Source organism: Fulmarus glacialis, unplaced genomic scaffold (assembly GCF_000690835.1).
Source record: "Fulmarus glacialis isolate BGI_N327 unplaced genomic scaffold, ASM69083v1 scaffold10651, whole genome shotgun sequence".
NCBI classification, from domain to species: domain Eukaryota; kingdom Metazoa; phylum Chordata; class Aves; order Procellariiformes; family Procellariidae; genus Fulmarus; species Fulmarus glacialis.
The window spans coordinates 17252-30783 of NW_009193423.1; positions in this window are offsets into that span (position 1 = coordinate 17252).

Genomic DNA, 13532 nt, shown 5'->3' on the forward strand with positions numbered 1-13532 from the left:
CAGGTTGCTGGTCACCGCGCAGCTGCAGAAGCAACCTGTGAAGTTGCAGATGTAATACCTGCAGAGGCTGTGGCTGGAAAACATCAGTGGTGGCAAGCTCCGAAAAGGAAGGAGGCACTTGAGACCCATCAGCCCCAACAGCCGACCCACCGTGCGTGCCCGGGCAGTGCGGCCACCTCGGCCAGGCTCGCCAGGCTGCATGGAGCAGGCAGCAACCTCGCAAACAGGGACATTCCCCAAGTGGGCTGTGCTGAGCTGTGGAGTGAGTAATGAGTCAGGAAATGGCAAGGAGAGGTCATCTTCTGAGGTCCTCTGTGTGTGTGTGTGTGTGTGTAAAGCAGCAGTTATTAAAGGCTACAGCAATGCTGGGAGCTGGGAAAATGCAAGAGAAGCCAGGGAAAGTCTGGGACTCCAGGAATAGGGATGAGAGATTTGGCAAACACAGGAGCTCCTGAAAAGCCTCAGATGGTGAAGTTATGCCTGGAAGGTGGCAGCCAACCTGGGAGATCACATATGGCAGCTCAGCTCTGAGACGGGCTCGGAGGTGCAGCTCTGCGCTGCTCTCCCCAGCCTGGGCTGGGTTTGAAAAAGCCAAAGGAGGAGGGGGAAGAGGAGTAGAAAACCAAGCATCTGGGTGCGGAGCAGCTCCTCAAGCAGTGCAGGCTGAGAGGAGCTGGTGGAATGTCCAGTTGGGTTTCAGAGACATTTATGTGAACTCTGGCAGAAGATCCTGGGTTAGGGAAATGGGACTTGTGCTTAGTTGTTTTTTCTGGAAAAATCAAAACTGAAAGCCATGGAAAGGTCCTGATCCCGTCACAGACTGCTGCTTTTCATGGCTAGATGGGAGAGGCCAGTAGTTTACTTGAATCCACTGCTTTCCAGTGGATTGTATACATGGTGAAAATAAAAGACAGAGACCTCTCCGATGCGTTAATATACTTTTTTATTTTTTAAACAAATACTTTCCAGTGAAATACTGTCCTTGACAAAGCGATTTGTCAGAAATCTCTGATCTTCCATGTTGGGGGCTGTAAGCCAGGGCACACTTGTGGGAAATAAATATTGCAAGGAAAGGACGTGTAGAACAGCTGCAGTGAGTCCGGCACGGGGGCCTGGCGCGGTGCAAGGAACCGCTCCTGCCTGCAGACCAGGCAGCTCCCCACGGCGCTGGGGGACCCTCTCTGGGCTGTGGCTGAGCTCCAGAGCAACATCCTGCTTGCGTATATATTTTTGGCATGCCATAAATCCTGGCTATTCCAGGAATAGCTCTGTCCAAAGGAACCTTTCCTGAAGCGGGACACAGGTACTGGAGAAGAAAAGGGTGCTCGGGCCTTTCCCACCCCCTTGGTTGCTGCAATGCTGATCCCAAGGAGGCTTAGCGGGATCCCATCTGCTGTGATATAGTGTCAGACTATAGACACAGTCTGTGATGTATTTCTTAAGCTTCTCTTAGTGCAGAGAGAGCATGTTAGAAGTTTATCTCCAGGTTGCCAATCTATTTGTGTTATACGAAGCTCTCCAAGCTCTAACGAGGACTGGAGGGTGCTGGCTGGCTTACACTAGTATGGAGCATCCTTCAGGCAGTTGAAGGCTCACATGTTTTCCAGTGTGTCCAAGGTCCTCAATTCACTCAAACACAGCTGTCCATAAATTGAACTGTGCTCAGGAGAGAGCAGTTTGTATGACACCAGTACAGGTTTTTCATCTCTCTGACGCACTGTAAAGAGAAAAAGGAAAGGCTGAGGTCCATGGGAGGAGGTGACAGTCATTCCCCCCCAGACCACAAAGCTAGGAGGGGAGCGGGAGCCTTGGCACAGCGTGCACCCACCCGCCGGTGTGCACGAGGTGTCCCCAGGAAGGGAGCAACCAGCTACGGCTCCGATGAGCAGGTCTTTTATGGGTTTTAGCACTAATCCTGCCAAATGCAATTGTGCATGTCCTTGTTTTTCAGATAAATATTTAATCCTCCTCCAAACACTGCTGAGATCATGGCCTGGGTGGTATCTTGTGGCAGCAGGTTAATTTGGGGCTGTGCAAAGCTGTTGCCCTCTCTGGGTGTGGAGAAGGCTGAGCCGTGGGTTGCTCTTGGTCCAGGAGCAGGGTGGGAGGATGGGATGCTCCAGGCTGCAGCCCTGCTCAGACCCCTCCCAGCATTTTTGGGCCCTCTGTCAGGAAGGTCAGCCAATTTCTGCAGGAATGAGCTGTCTGGTTTCAACTTGGGGCCAGTGAAGTCTGGTCTGTGTATATAAGCTCCTGCTCTGAGGCTGTTTGGGTGGTTTAGGACCTCTTAGGGCTGGAAGCTGGCTCCTGCCCCATCGCTTCCCAGGGAAGGATTGCCTGCTTGAGTCCCAGGTGCTTCCGAAGCGTTTCCCTGCAAAGCTGGCAGGAAGTTGTGCTGCTGGGCACAGGGCAGGAACAAAAGGATTAGCAAAACGCTTCCCTGCAGTGGGACTGCCATGGGGCTGGCAAAGGGCACTGAGCTCGGTGCATGGACCTGGACACAAGCATTGCCCAGGCAGGCTGCCGGCTGCTGCTGGCAGCTCACACCCTGCCTGGGCCCCGCACTGGGACCCTGCTGTGCCCCTGCCTGACCTGCCAGCACGGGCAGACGGGGCACGGGGAGGCTCTGCAAGGACCAAGGGTTGCAGAAGGACCATGAAGCCAATGCTGTGCCGAGCTGCTCCCAGCATGAGATGAGAAGTTGGGCACCGGTGTGGATGCACAGCACCAGCAGGTCTCCGCATGCAGACCCTGACGGCGAGGGCCACCCAGGGAAGGAGCAGCATCGCTTCGCTGGCAGTTCCTTGCAGTGGTGTGGGCAACCTCAGCCAGGCCAGGACAGAGGCAGTGACACCCTCCCCGCAACATGCCATCCCTCTGTGCCAAAGTGCTGCGACCTCCATCTCATGTCCCACTGCACGTAACTTTGTAAAAATGGGGGCGGCTGTGGGATGCTGCTCCCTGGCTTGCAATGGCGCTGCAGCTGCACGTGGGAGGGGTAAAGAAGTAGAAGAACTTTCTGCCCTGACCCACAGTGTGAATGTCCTATGCATGTGGGACTTTTCACAGTCCCAGGCTTGATCCTGGCTGATACCAGCCTCCCCCTTGTCTCCTGTGTGCAGGAGGACCTGGAGCATCTACCAGGGCAAGCAAAGCCAACTACGACCTTCCTCTTCATGGAGGCTTTTCTGGCTGAAGATCTTCAAGGGTGAGGATCACATGTGATAGAGGCCTGGAGGACATGTCGTCTGAGAAACGACTGATGGGATTTTGAAGGAGCAGACGTCATAACCTGCATATCTTTCCAGTTTCCCTGCAGGGAAGAAGAGTAGGACCTCCCTACCCCTGAGAGAACTAGCAGCCATGGGCTTAGACTGCAAAAACTAAGATTAATTTAGACTTACTCATCATAAGGATAATCACGCACTGGAAGGAATTTCTTAAGGAAGTTTAGGTTGGACAAAGTCCCAAAGTCAGCATGGAATTGGAGCACCTGGCAAGAGGCATCGCTAGCAGCAGCCATGCGTTGCTTTCACATCTTCCATATATACAACCCCCTATACCATGAGCTTCTGGGAACCATCAATGTGGGAATGGCCATAGTGGCTCAAAGCAAAAGACCTGCTGTCTAATAATAATCACCTATGAAAAAAAAATAAAAGCAGGTGGTGAAACATGCCTGGAGCCTTCCCACTGCAAACCACAAGCTGAGACTTGTGACAGGCGCTCGGTGACAGCGGTGCTGACGGAGGAGAGCCGACACTGCTGTGCCCAGGACGTGCTCGCCCTGGGTGGACTGGGCAGACCTGTCCTGCTTGTACGGGAAGCGTGAGATCTGGTGTGGTGGGGCAACAAATTCCCAAATATACTTTTTTTTTCCCCCTTACACAGCCTGGAATGAGGCCAAAAACGTAGGGCTGGAATCTCTCTCTAGACAATTAATTATTGCAGAGAGACGATTTGTTAAGCAAGAGAGGCTTTTAATTTGTAAGAGCTCATCTATTCTTATTGTATCTTTTAAACTGAAGGAAACAGAGTTGATCAAAATAGACTTGAAATAGAAGATTTTAATTTGGAGGCTATGTTCAATGTGCCGACAAAAATAGGAAACAGCTCTCTCAGAAGAGCATGCTCCCCTCGAAACCCGGCTGGAGCCTCCAGAAGAGCTCAAATAATTTCAAAAACGCTCAGAAATCTTTTGGTGAGATTCAGCTGGACTTGCTCAGGAAAGGCAGGACCGTCCCTGTTGCTGATTGCTGCCTGGGCGCTGATTCCCTGCCGGCAGGGCTCTCACCGGTGCAGCGTGGGACGTTTGAGGGGAGGCAGGGGATGGAGTTTGGGGGAGCCCAAAGTAACCTTTGCAGCCTTGCAGGAGGCGATGGGATCAGAGCTGTGATCTGCCACCCTTTGGGAAGACCCATCGAGTGTAGGTTATACAAGGGATGGGACAAGGGATGGGGCAATTGCAAGGGGTCCTGGCTAGACGGCCGAGCCAAGTCCTGCAGCCCGGTGAAGCATCTGCACTCCCCTTGTCCCAGGGTATGCGTACCCCACAGCAGGACCCCAAACTGTGAGGCAGGTAGTGAAGAAAGTGGAAGAAAGCCATGGTGGGCCTGGGAAAGGCTGTCATCCCACACGCAGAGGCTTCCCTGCTCGGTGCCAGGATGGAACCGGCACAGCGCCCTGCTCCAGGACGAGCAGCCGTGCTGCCACCGGCGGGTGAGCTGGGGCTGCGGCAGCGCAGGGACCTGCCCAGGGAACATTTGCAGTTTAGCATCTTTTCATCACAAAACATGGGTTCTTCAAAGCTGCCAGTATGTGCAGAAAAAGATACGTTTTGACCAGTCTCCTTATTGCACTTGTTCTTTTGAAGCATCTATATTTAGAAATCTTTGTGAAGTCTCACATTGACACTTTTCAAAGGACAATGGTTCGTTTTTTGCTTTGAAACAACTTGTTTAGAAATTTGTGCTCATCTGCAGCATAACAAGTAGGTTGGGCTGTAGAAAAGGCTGGAACTGGAAGTGAAATGACCCTTTCTGTCATTGCTCTGGACACCTCACTTGCAAAGTATGTTGAGATCCCAACTTTTTGTCCCAACTCAAGCCGGGAATTACTCTCTTTTAAGTCTGTGCATGGATGCCATTTCTTATCTAGTTGAAAAGCTGCATGAAACAGCCACTAACTGGGAATTAAATGCTGCTTTCCGTAGCAGCATTCTGTAGAGGAGGGACTCTCCCCAAACGAGGCATTGCTCCCTGAAGACTGCAGGTCCGTTGAGAAGGAGCTTGCTGTAAAGATTGTGTCAGCTGGCTGGAGGAGAGGAGCCAGCCCACGGGCAATTCAGTTGGAAGCAGAATCGACTCTGTTTGCTTCTATTTAAAAAATAATAATCTATAATGAAGTGAAGGCAAAGGGGAAAATGGGTAGAAATTGAATTAGAGCTGTGGTTGTTCCAGTACTCCCCTGTGTCCCTCTGCAAGCTGAGCCCCCCCAGACCCAGCCTGCTTCCCGGCCATCTCTGAAGCCTGGAGAGGCACCGGTAGGTGCAATGGGGCAATTCGTGTTTGGGGGTGCCGGCTTCTTGAAAGGAGGGTGAGAAATTCAAAGGTAAATCACTCCAAATAAACAAACCGATGCTGATGCTGGGCTATGCAGCGAGAGCCTGTTAGCGATGGGAGCTGCGTGTGCTGGCTCTGCATGACAGCATTAGATTAGCATAGCTGATTAGGCACGTTGCAGTCTTGACTTTCTGCTTAGCAGAGCTGGGGATTTTCCTAGAAATGTCTAGAAATCAGATGGCAAGTTGAGTGCTTCAGTTATGGGAAGGAGAATTAGCACTCACATGTATGCTGCAGGCAGGCAAGAGCTGAAGGGAATGAGACGTTCCTCCAATATTCTTGGCTGGGACCAAAACTGGTCCCAAGTAGCGAAGCTGGGATACTCCCACAGCGTTGCTCGAAGACTCTTGCTTCTGGATCTCCATTTACCTGTGACATTTCAGGCCCGTGAAGGCTGTGAGCCCTGTCCTGGTTTTGGGCTGAGATCATCCACAAAACCCCATCCCAAGCTGCCCCAGCCCCCTGCCATAGCCCTGCCAGCCCAGGAGCCGGGCTCTGGCGCTGATCTGCCTCACAGCCCATGGGCTAGTCCTCGTCCCCCCAGGCTGTCGGGGACTTAGTGGCGTGGTGCTCCAGCAAACAGTTTGCTGCAGTTGAGGTAGATTAGACCTCAGTTGCTCCCATTTACAGAGGCTATATCTTATCTGCGAGCAGTATCAGGCTGTCTGGCACCCTTGGGGGAGTGGAAAACAGGCTGATATGCTCTGAGCTCCAACTCCCCTGTCACTTGGACTTTGCTCTATGCCTGGTGGTGGCATGGGACACCTGAATGGTCTGTAGTTGGTGGAGTGGCATTTTTCCCTCTCTTAAGTTGAGGTGCTGTGTTTTCTGTTTTACCTTTCCCTGTGCTTAGTGAACGCTTCAATGGGCAGGTTTCAGTGTCAGGTGTTCAGCGCTGGGCGATAGGAACCAGCCGTGCCCGTGATGTGAGCTCACTGCCCTCTGACTCTTGATCTGGAGGGATGTGACATTTCCACGTCCATCTCCTTGTTCCTGTTATCCTCGTGCCCTCTGAACACTGACAGGACGTTAGAAAGAGGATGCATTAGTTTTGGACCACACTCGGACTAACTTTGATCTATACCCCATCCTCTCTGTACAGCAACTCCGTTTCTTCTTTCTTTCTTTTCCTCTGATGTATATGGCTAAAACTTCTCTTGTTATTTTTCTTGCCATCCTCTGCAAGAGCCAATTCAGCCTGACCTTTGCCAGTTCTCTCTTTACGTCTTGAGCATTTCAAGACATAGGGGTGGGCTGCCTTTCTCCTTTGCGGCACAATCCTTTTACCCCATTCCTTATCAGCTCTCTCTGTCCTTTTATGTAGTTATTTCCTTGGCCAGCTTGAAATACATGTTCCAGAGTTCAAAAGTGCAAAACCACTAAAGGAGACTCCAAGCTATCTCTGTGTACAAGTCCCCGGACTCACCGCCCAGCTGGTTTTATACTTAGGGACGCATACATGGGACGTCAGCAGGGCAGCCAGCAGCATGGCGCTGGGATGGGGCCAGGGGCCGAGCAGCAGCGTGGGGGTGGAAGAAGAACCACAAAGAAGGAACATCCTCGCTCCCAAGGATCAAGGCAAGAAATGGTCCCCGTGGTTTATTTTTATCTAGCGCTCTTCTATTTCTGGGGCACCACCATGTAGCAAGCGATGTTCAGAGCTGTGGCTTGGCGCCGTTCTGCTCCGGTCCCTCCGCAAGCTTTGCCCTGCTTTTACATTGAAGGGGGAAACAGAAAGAAATATCACCTGCCCTTCTTCGTGCTGCTTTGTTTCCAAGCTGGGAAATTAAAAGTGAAAATCAGCTGTGGCCATCTTGCAGAGCAGAAAGAGAGCGTGAGAGTTGTGCAGGATCTGGGGCTTGTGGGTCCCAGAAGATTCATTAGGGAAGGAATGGTAACGCAAGGCTGAAGGCAGCTGGACAGCATTATTTTATTTGGCCACATGCCAAAAAAAAAAAAAAGAAAAAAAAAAGAAAAAAAAAGAAAAAAAAAAGAAAAAAAAAAAAGAAGAAAAAAAGAAATGCCAAAGCTTTTGTCCAAACACCAGCACAGTTTTTGAAAGGCCAGCCCTGGGATTTGGAGCTGTGTCTTACCCAGTTCATTAGTGTCTCCTGGCCCTGGTGCCCGCGGGAGGACCAGGACTGCAGAGCTCCTCCAGCTGCACTGTCCTGCTGCCCTACAGCCAGAGCTGTCCCATCAGCTGTGCCCGCTGCCAGCTCCACTTTGGCTGTCACAAAAGCCATTACAGGGTGGCTGCTAGTGCCCTGCTGTGTGATGCTCAGCTCAGCTGCTCGCTAGCTCCTGGCCGGCTGCTGATGGAGGGTGAACACTTGTCATTCCTGTAGTGGAGGATAAACCCATCCTTACTGCAATGGAGGGATCAGTATGGGATAAACTGGACCCCAGCCAGAAGATGACTTTGGAAGAAAAGCAAACAGCTGCTTTTTCCCTCCCATGTCCCATGCCTGGGGCTCTTCTATAGCTTTGGGCATGGCCAGGGACAACTTCTAGTTCTGATCTTTCTGCCTTCTGTCTCTGCCTTGTCTCTCACCTCACCAGGCAGAGCCCAGCTTAAAAATACCCCCATGTTTTGTGGGACCACCGCTGCCAAGCTGCACCCCAAGAAACCTGTGACTGGTGCCACGCTGATGTGACAGAGCAGCCGGTCCTCAGCATCACCCCCTGGCCCTCCTGTTCCTCCACCTCTGCAAGAAGTGACATGCCTTGGCGTCTTTGACTCTGCTGCCTGCACATAAACTCGTGGAAACTGGTGGCTTTCACTCTCGCCCCATTGCTGAGGTCGGTCTGACTTGGCACAGGGATCCTGGAGCAGAAATCGCTGGAGTTCCATGGGGTAAGAGATGTGCTCCATCTGCCTGGGATCAGGAGAAACATCCACAGAGGCCAAAGGCTGCTCCAGCAGACAGGAGTCTTTCACTTTGCTGCCAACACAACTGTTTTTCCAAGGCATAACTGTTGCCAGAAACCTATGGAGTCGAGACCTCTATTTCTTCGCTTCTAAACAAAACAAACCCTAGTTTGCTTTCTGCCCAGGAAAAAAGTTCTTGTTTCAGAGAATAAAATCAGGCAGAAAGAGAGCAGGCTTCAGTTTCCTCTCTCATTCAGTAACGATAAATTTGGGGAGAGGGAAATTACCTTGTAGGATTTGGGAGGTGGGTGCAAAGCCTGGGCGTGCTTTAGTCTGCCTGAGGAAGCCTCATCCATGCTTGCAAGATGTTTTAAGCATCTTTCCAACCTGATCATCCTTTGGAAGCGGTTGGGCTCCTTCTCCCTGGTGCCTTAGGCACTGTGAGCAGCATGACGAGCTCGCTGCCATGCCACCTTTGCAGCTCAGCAGAATGATCATGCGTAAAATCCCCAGGTAATTTACCCTGAGTGGGATCCTCTGATTTTCTGACATTCCTCATAAACTGAAATGAACATAAAAGAAATGAATGCAGAGTCGCTAATTTGGAAACTCATTTTGAATAACTCCTCACTGATGTGGTAACGGTTAGCAGGGAGCCCTGGTGATAAATAATAGTTGCTGAAATCCTCAATTGGCCATAAATTGGCATGAAGGAGCGAATCCTCTGCGTGAGGCTCAGCTCAGTGAGTTACTCTACACCACACTCATCAGCAACTGCAGGTGAAGACAGAGGTAGTTTTAGCTGTATGAGGTTGTAGTAGCAGATGTCCTGACATTCGCAAACTAGAAGATCATATGCATCCTCAAATGCCAGCTCTGCTTTACATCACTTACTGCTTCTGAGAGCTGCAGGGCTTTACACCAGTGGATTATCCGCCTCCCTTCTCTGCTGAGCACTCCTCCTTTTTAGCTGCTTGGTGTAATTGTGTATAAACTGGGAAGATCCCAAAGGGATCATTACTTTTCTGCACAAACTGCTTTCCTTATTCACATTTCACATCATCACCTGCAGGCATCCCTGATACCAAGCAGTGTTTCCTTGCAGGGCAGGGTGGTTTGCACAGGGCTGCATGGTAGTGGGCGGAGAGCTGCTGTGCCCAGGGCTGGATGGGATGAGGTGGTCTGAGACCTCTGCGGTGGTACCCAAGGTGTGGGGGAGACAAGTTTTCCTTGTGGACAACTCGCTTTCCTTCCTGGTGGCTCACCCTCCCCAGCATCTCTGCAATGTTCAGTCCCGGAGAGGGGAATGTGGCATCTCACCTCCAACATGCTCGGGATGGATCAGCAGAAGGGCCATGGGTTGGGAGCGTGGTAGCAGCTTCTCCCTCCCACGAGCTTGAGGCTGACTTGGCGGGGCTGTGTGGATCCACCTTCCAGCACCGTGGCCTGAGGTATAACAGCACCTGGGAGGCTGAAGGATGTGCAAGGAAATGCTGATGGTGAGAGCAAAGCTTGGACGCAGGCTTTCTCGTCTGAACATGACTGTTTTTGGAAGCCATGAGTCTGAGCTGTAATGAAGATGAAATTAAAGTTTCTTTTCAACACATTTTGTCTTCCAAAAGAGCTGCTGCTGCTGCTTGTAGGTGGCTGTGATTGCAGCAACACCTTCATGGTGTACAGTGTTTGCTCGTCAAAAGGGGAAATTGTGCTGCTAACATTGCAAGTTTTGTTGATTTGGGTGGCTAAGGCACGACTCGGCCAACAGCCTGCAGAGTCGGTGGTCACATCAGCCAGGCCCCAGAGGTAGCTTCCACCAACACCGTCCTGCAAAGCAATTGCAGAAGCAGACTGCAATTGTTTGTAACCACAAACTTTGAAAGACACATCTTTGTCTTTCAAAACCTTGTGACCACAGCAGTCAGCTGTTACACACTCTGGGAATGAGTCAGAGCTCAGAGGACTGCCCAGCTTTTCAGGTACGATCTGGCACTCAGCCCTGAGAGTTAAGGCTTTCTGTTGGGTTTCCTCCATCTGTGGCACCTCAGGCAGACCCATCCATTGAGATGGCAGAGACCTGCTTCTGCTTATCTGAGGAAATTGTTGTACAGATTGTGAACTGTGGTAGCTAGACCACAAAAGAAGGCAGCTTGTCTGGCACAGAGATATGGAAGATCTTCCCTGATTATGATGTGCTTGAGAAAGATATTTAGGAGCTCAGTGTTTCCTTTGGTTAAGGATGTCCTGAATTTGCCAACTACTTCCATTTGTTGTGGCATCCTGATTGTGTGGATTTTGGCCCCGCTGTACTAACCATAACTAGCTGTGTCAAACCCATAGCTAAGATCACTCCATGTAAATTTTGTCCACGTTGAGTTATTTCTACGAGTTTGTTAAATTGTACAGGTTTCTTCCTCCTGTTCCTTCCCAGCAGAGGCTGTGATTTATAATATATATTCGTATATTTTTAAATGTCCCTTCTGTATGATAAACACTCTTGAAATACGTTACTATAAGTGACTCCAGGGAGATTAGCTCTGCTTGAGGCATTGTCCTGGTTTCAGCTGGGATAGAGTTGATTTTCTTCGTAGTAGCTGGTATAGTGCTAGGATTTAGAATGAGAATAATGTTGATAACACAGGGGTGTTTTAGTTACTGCTGAGCAGTGCTTACACAGAGTCAAGGACTTGTCTGCGTCTCACAGTGAGCAGGCTGGGGGTGCACAAGAAGTTGGGAGGGGACACGGCTGGGACAGCTGACCCCAACTGACCAAAGGGAAGTTCCATGTCATATGATGTCATGCTTAGTATATAAACTAGGGGAAAAGCTGGCCGGCAGTCTGTTGCTCGGGAACCGGCTGGGTATCGGTCAGCGGGTGGTGAGCAATTGCATTGTGCGTCACTTGTTCTGTATATTCTTTTATCATTATTATTATTTTCCCTTTCTTTTCTGGCCTATTAAATTGTTTTTATCTCAACCCATGAGTTTTACCTTTTTTTTCCCGATTCTCTCCCCCATCCCATTTGGGGGGAGTGAGTGAACAACTGTGTGGTGTTTAGCTGCCTGCCAGGTTAAACCACAGCAGTCTTTTTGGCGCCTAACATAGGGCTCGAAGGGTTGAGATAACGACACATCTGACCAGAGCATGTTAAAACAAATTTATTATAAGCATTCATTATTAGGTGAATAGTCGTGGGTTGCAATGTTGATTTATTTGCTCTCAGAGTTGTTGTGCTTGTTCTCAGAGTTGTGTTATCTATCACCTCAATTGCTGTATATGTTCCCTGTTGTGCTGTTTATAATTTCTGGGGACTGGATTAAGGTTAAACAACTATTTAAGAATACCACCCAGAAATCTGCCCCGAGGCTGGATAGTTATGAGTGGCAGGGTGTGTGAGATAGTATGGGCAAGTACCTAGGACAGACGGCACCTCCAATGTTTTGGAACTTCACTCCTGAACAAGTGCAGAATCCTGAAAAACTAGTAAAATATTTGGAAAAAGTATGCTGTCACCCTGGCAATTCCAGAGAGACACAAATCACTGCAACGTGCTGGGGCCTGGCCCGTGCCTACCGAGCCCTGTTCAACACTATTCAAGTGTTCAACACTATTGTCTTCCTTCAAGGGGAAGAGAAGGTCTCTGGATCTGACAATAAAGCAACAGGCGCTGTGGTTACTCCAACCCAGGTGACCGGCACCGCAGCGGAACCAGAGAACCAACCCGTGCTGTACCAGTCGCCCCTATACACAAGAAGAAATGTTGGAATTGAAAGTCAGCTTGTTTAGTCAGTTGGGGTCAGCTGTCCCAGCCATGTCCCCTCCCAGCTTCTTGTGCACCCCCAGCCTCCTCGCGGGTGGTGTGGGGTGAGGAGCAGAAAAGGCCTTGACTCTGTGTAAGCGCTGCTCAGCAGTAACTAAAACATCAGTATGCTATCAACATTATTCTCATTCTAAATCCAAAACACAGCACTATACCGGCTACTAGAAAGAAAATTAACTCTATCCCAGCTGAAACCAGGACAGGTATGCAGTTTTTGGCTGCATGTCCTTTGAGAGGCATGACATGTTTAAGAAACACCTCATGTTAGACAAACTTTGCAGGCTGAAGACATCCAACAGCAGCCAGTGATGAATGGTTTATGCATCAGAAGATGTAAATCTTATTTTAATCCTGCCCAACTCATGGCCAGCTTGTCCTGAGCCAGGCTCCAGGCTTGCTGCCTTGTCTTCTGAGTGCATCCTGCCCTGATCACCAGGGCAGGCGGTTGGCAATCTCCAGCTCTCAGAAGAGCGAAAGCAGCATGAAGCCATCAACTCAAAAGGACCCAATAGCCATAACCCAGAGCAGGAGGCCTCCAGCTCAGAGAGGTATCATGATGGACCTCCTCTGACAAAGATCATCTTATTCCTCCCCCGTTCAGGGTGGGTCCTCCTCTCTGGGATTTTGGTTTCTATGAGCCCAAAATAAGCTCAGAGCTGGCTAGGAGAGCTGCAGCTGTGATTATAACCAGCTTGACCTTTCTAAACACTTCTATCCCTCGAGCTGGGGTTGGAGCACAGCTTTCCAAGCCAGAAGGCTGATGTCAGGATTGCTTCATTCAGCAACGTTGGGTAAAGGCTAATAAACACCACTAAGAGCTTGCTAATAGCTCTAATTAGACTGCAGCTGATGCTTCATAAGTGGTTCTCTTTTCTCCTCCGCCCCTTCCTTGCAGCTATTTCCTGGTGGAGTTTAGGAAGGTGAGGTGGATTAATGCTACTTTGGGAGACAGTCAAGAGTCCCAGCTGCAAAATCACAGTTTCCTCTTGGCTTTTTTGCAGCGGGTCTGGCAGGGATTTCTCAGGGCAGCCGTCTGCTTCTGCCTGGGCTGGGTTGAGGTGCAGATGATGCGTTTGTCTTGTTGGTGTGTTGCTGGGAATAAGCCTGATTTGGGAGTTTGGTAGACCAGAGGTATAATGAAAATGGAGCTTTGATGAGCTATTCACCCTTGCTGCTGGGACCTTTCCTGGCTGTGAGAGCAGCAGTGAGTTGTTTCCTCAAATA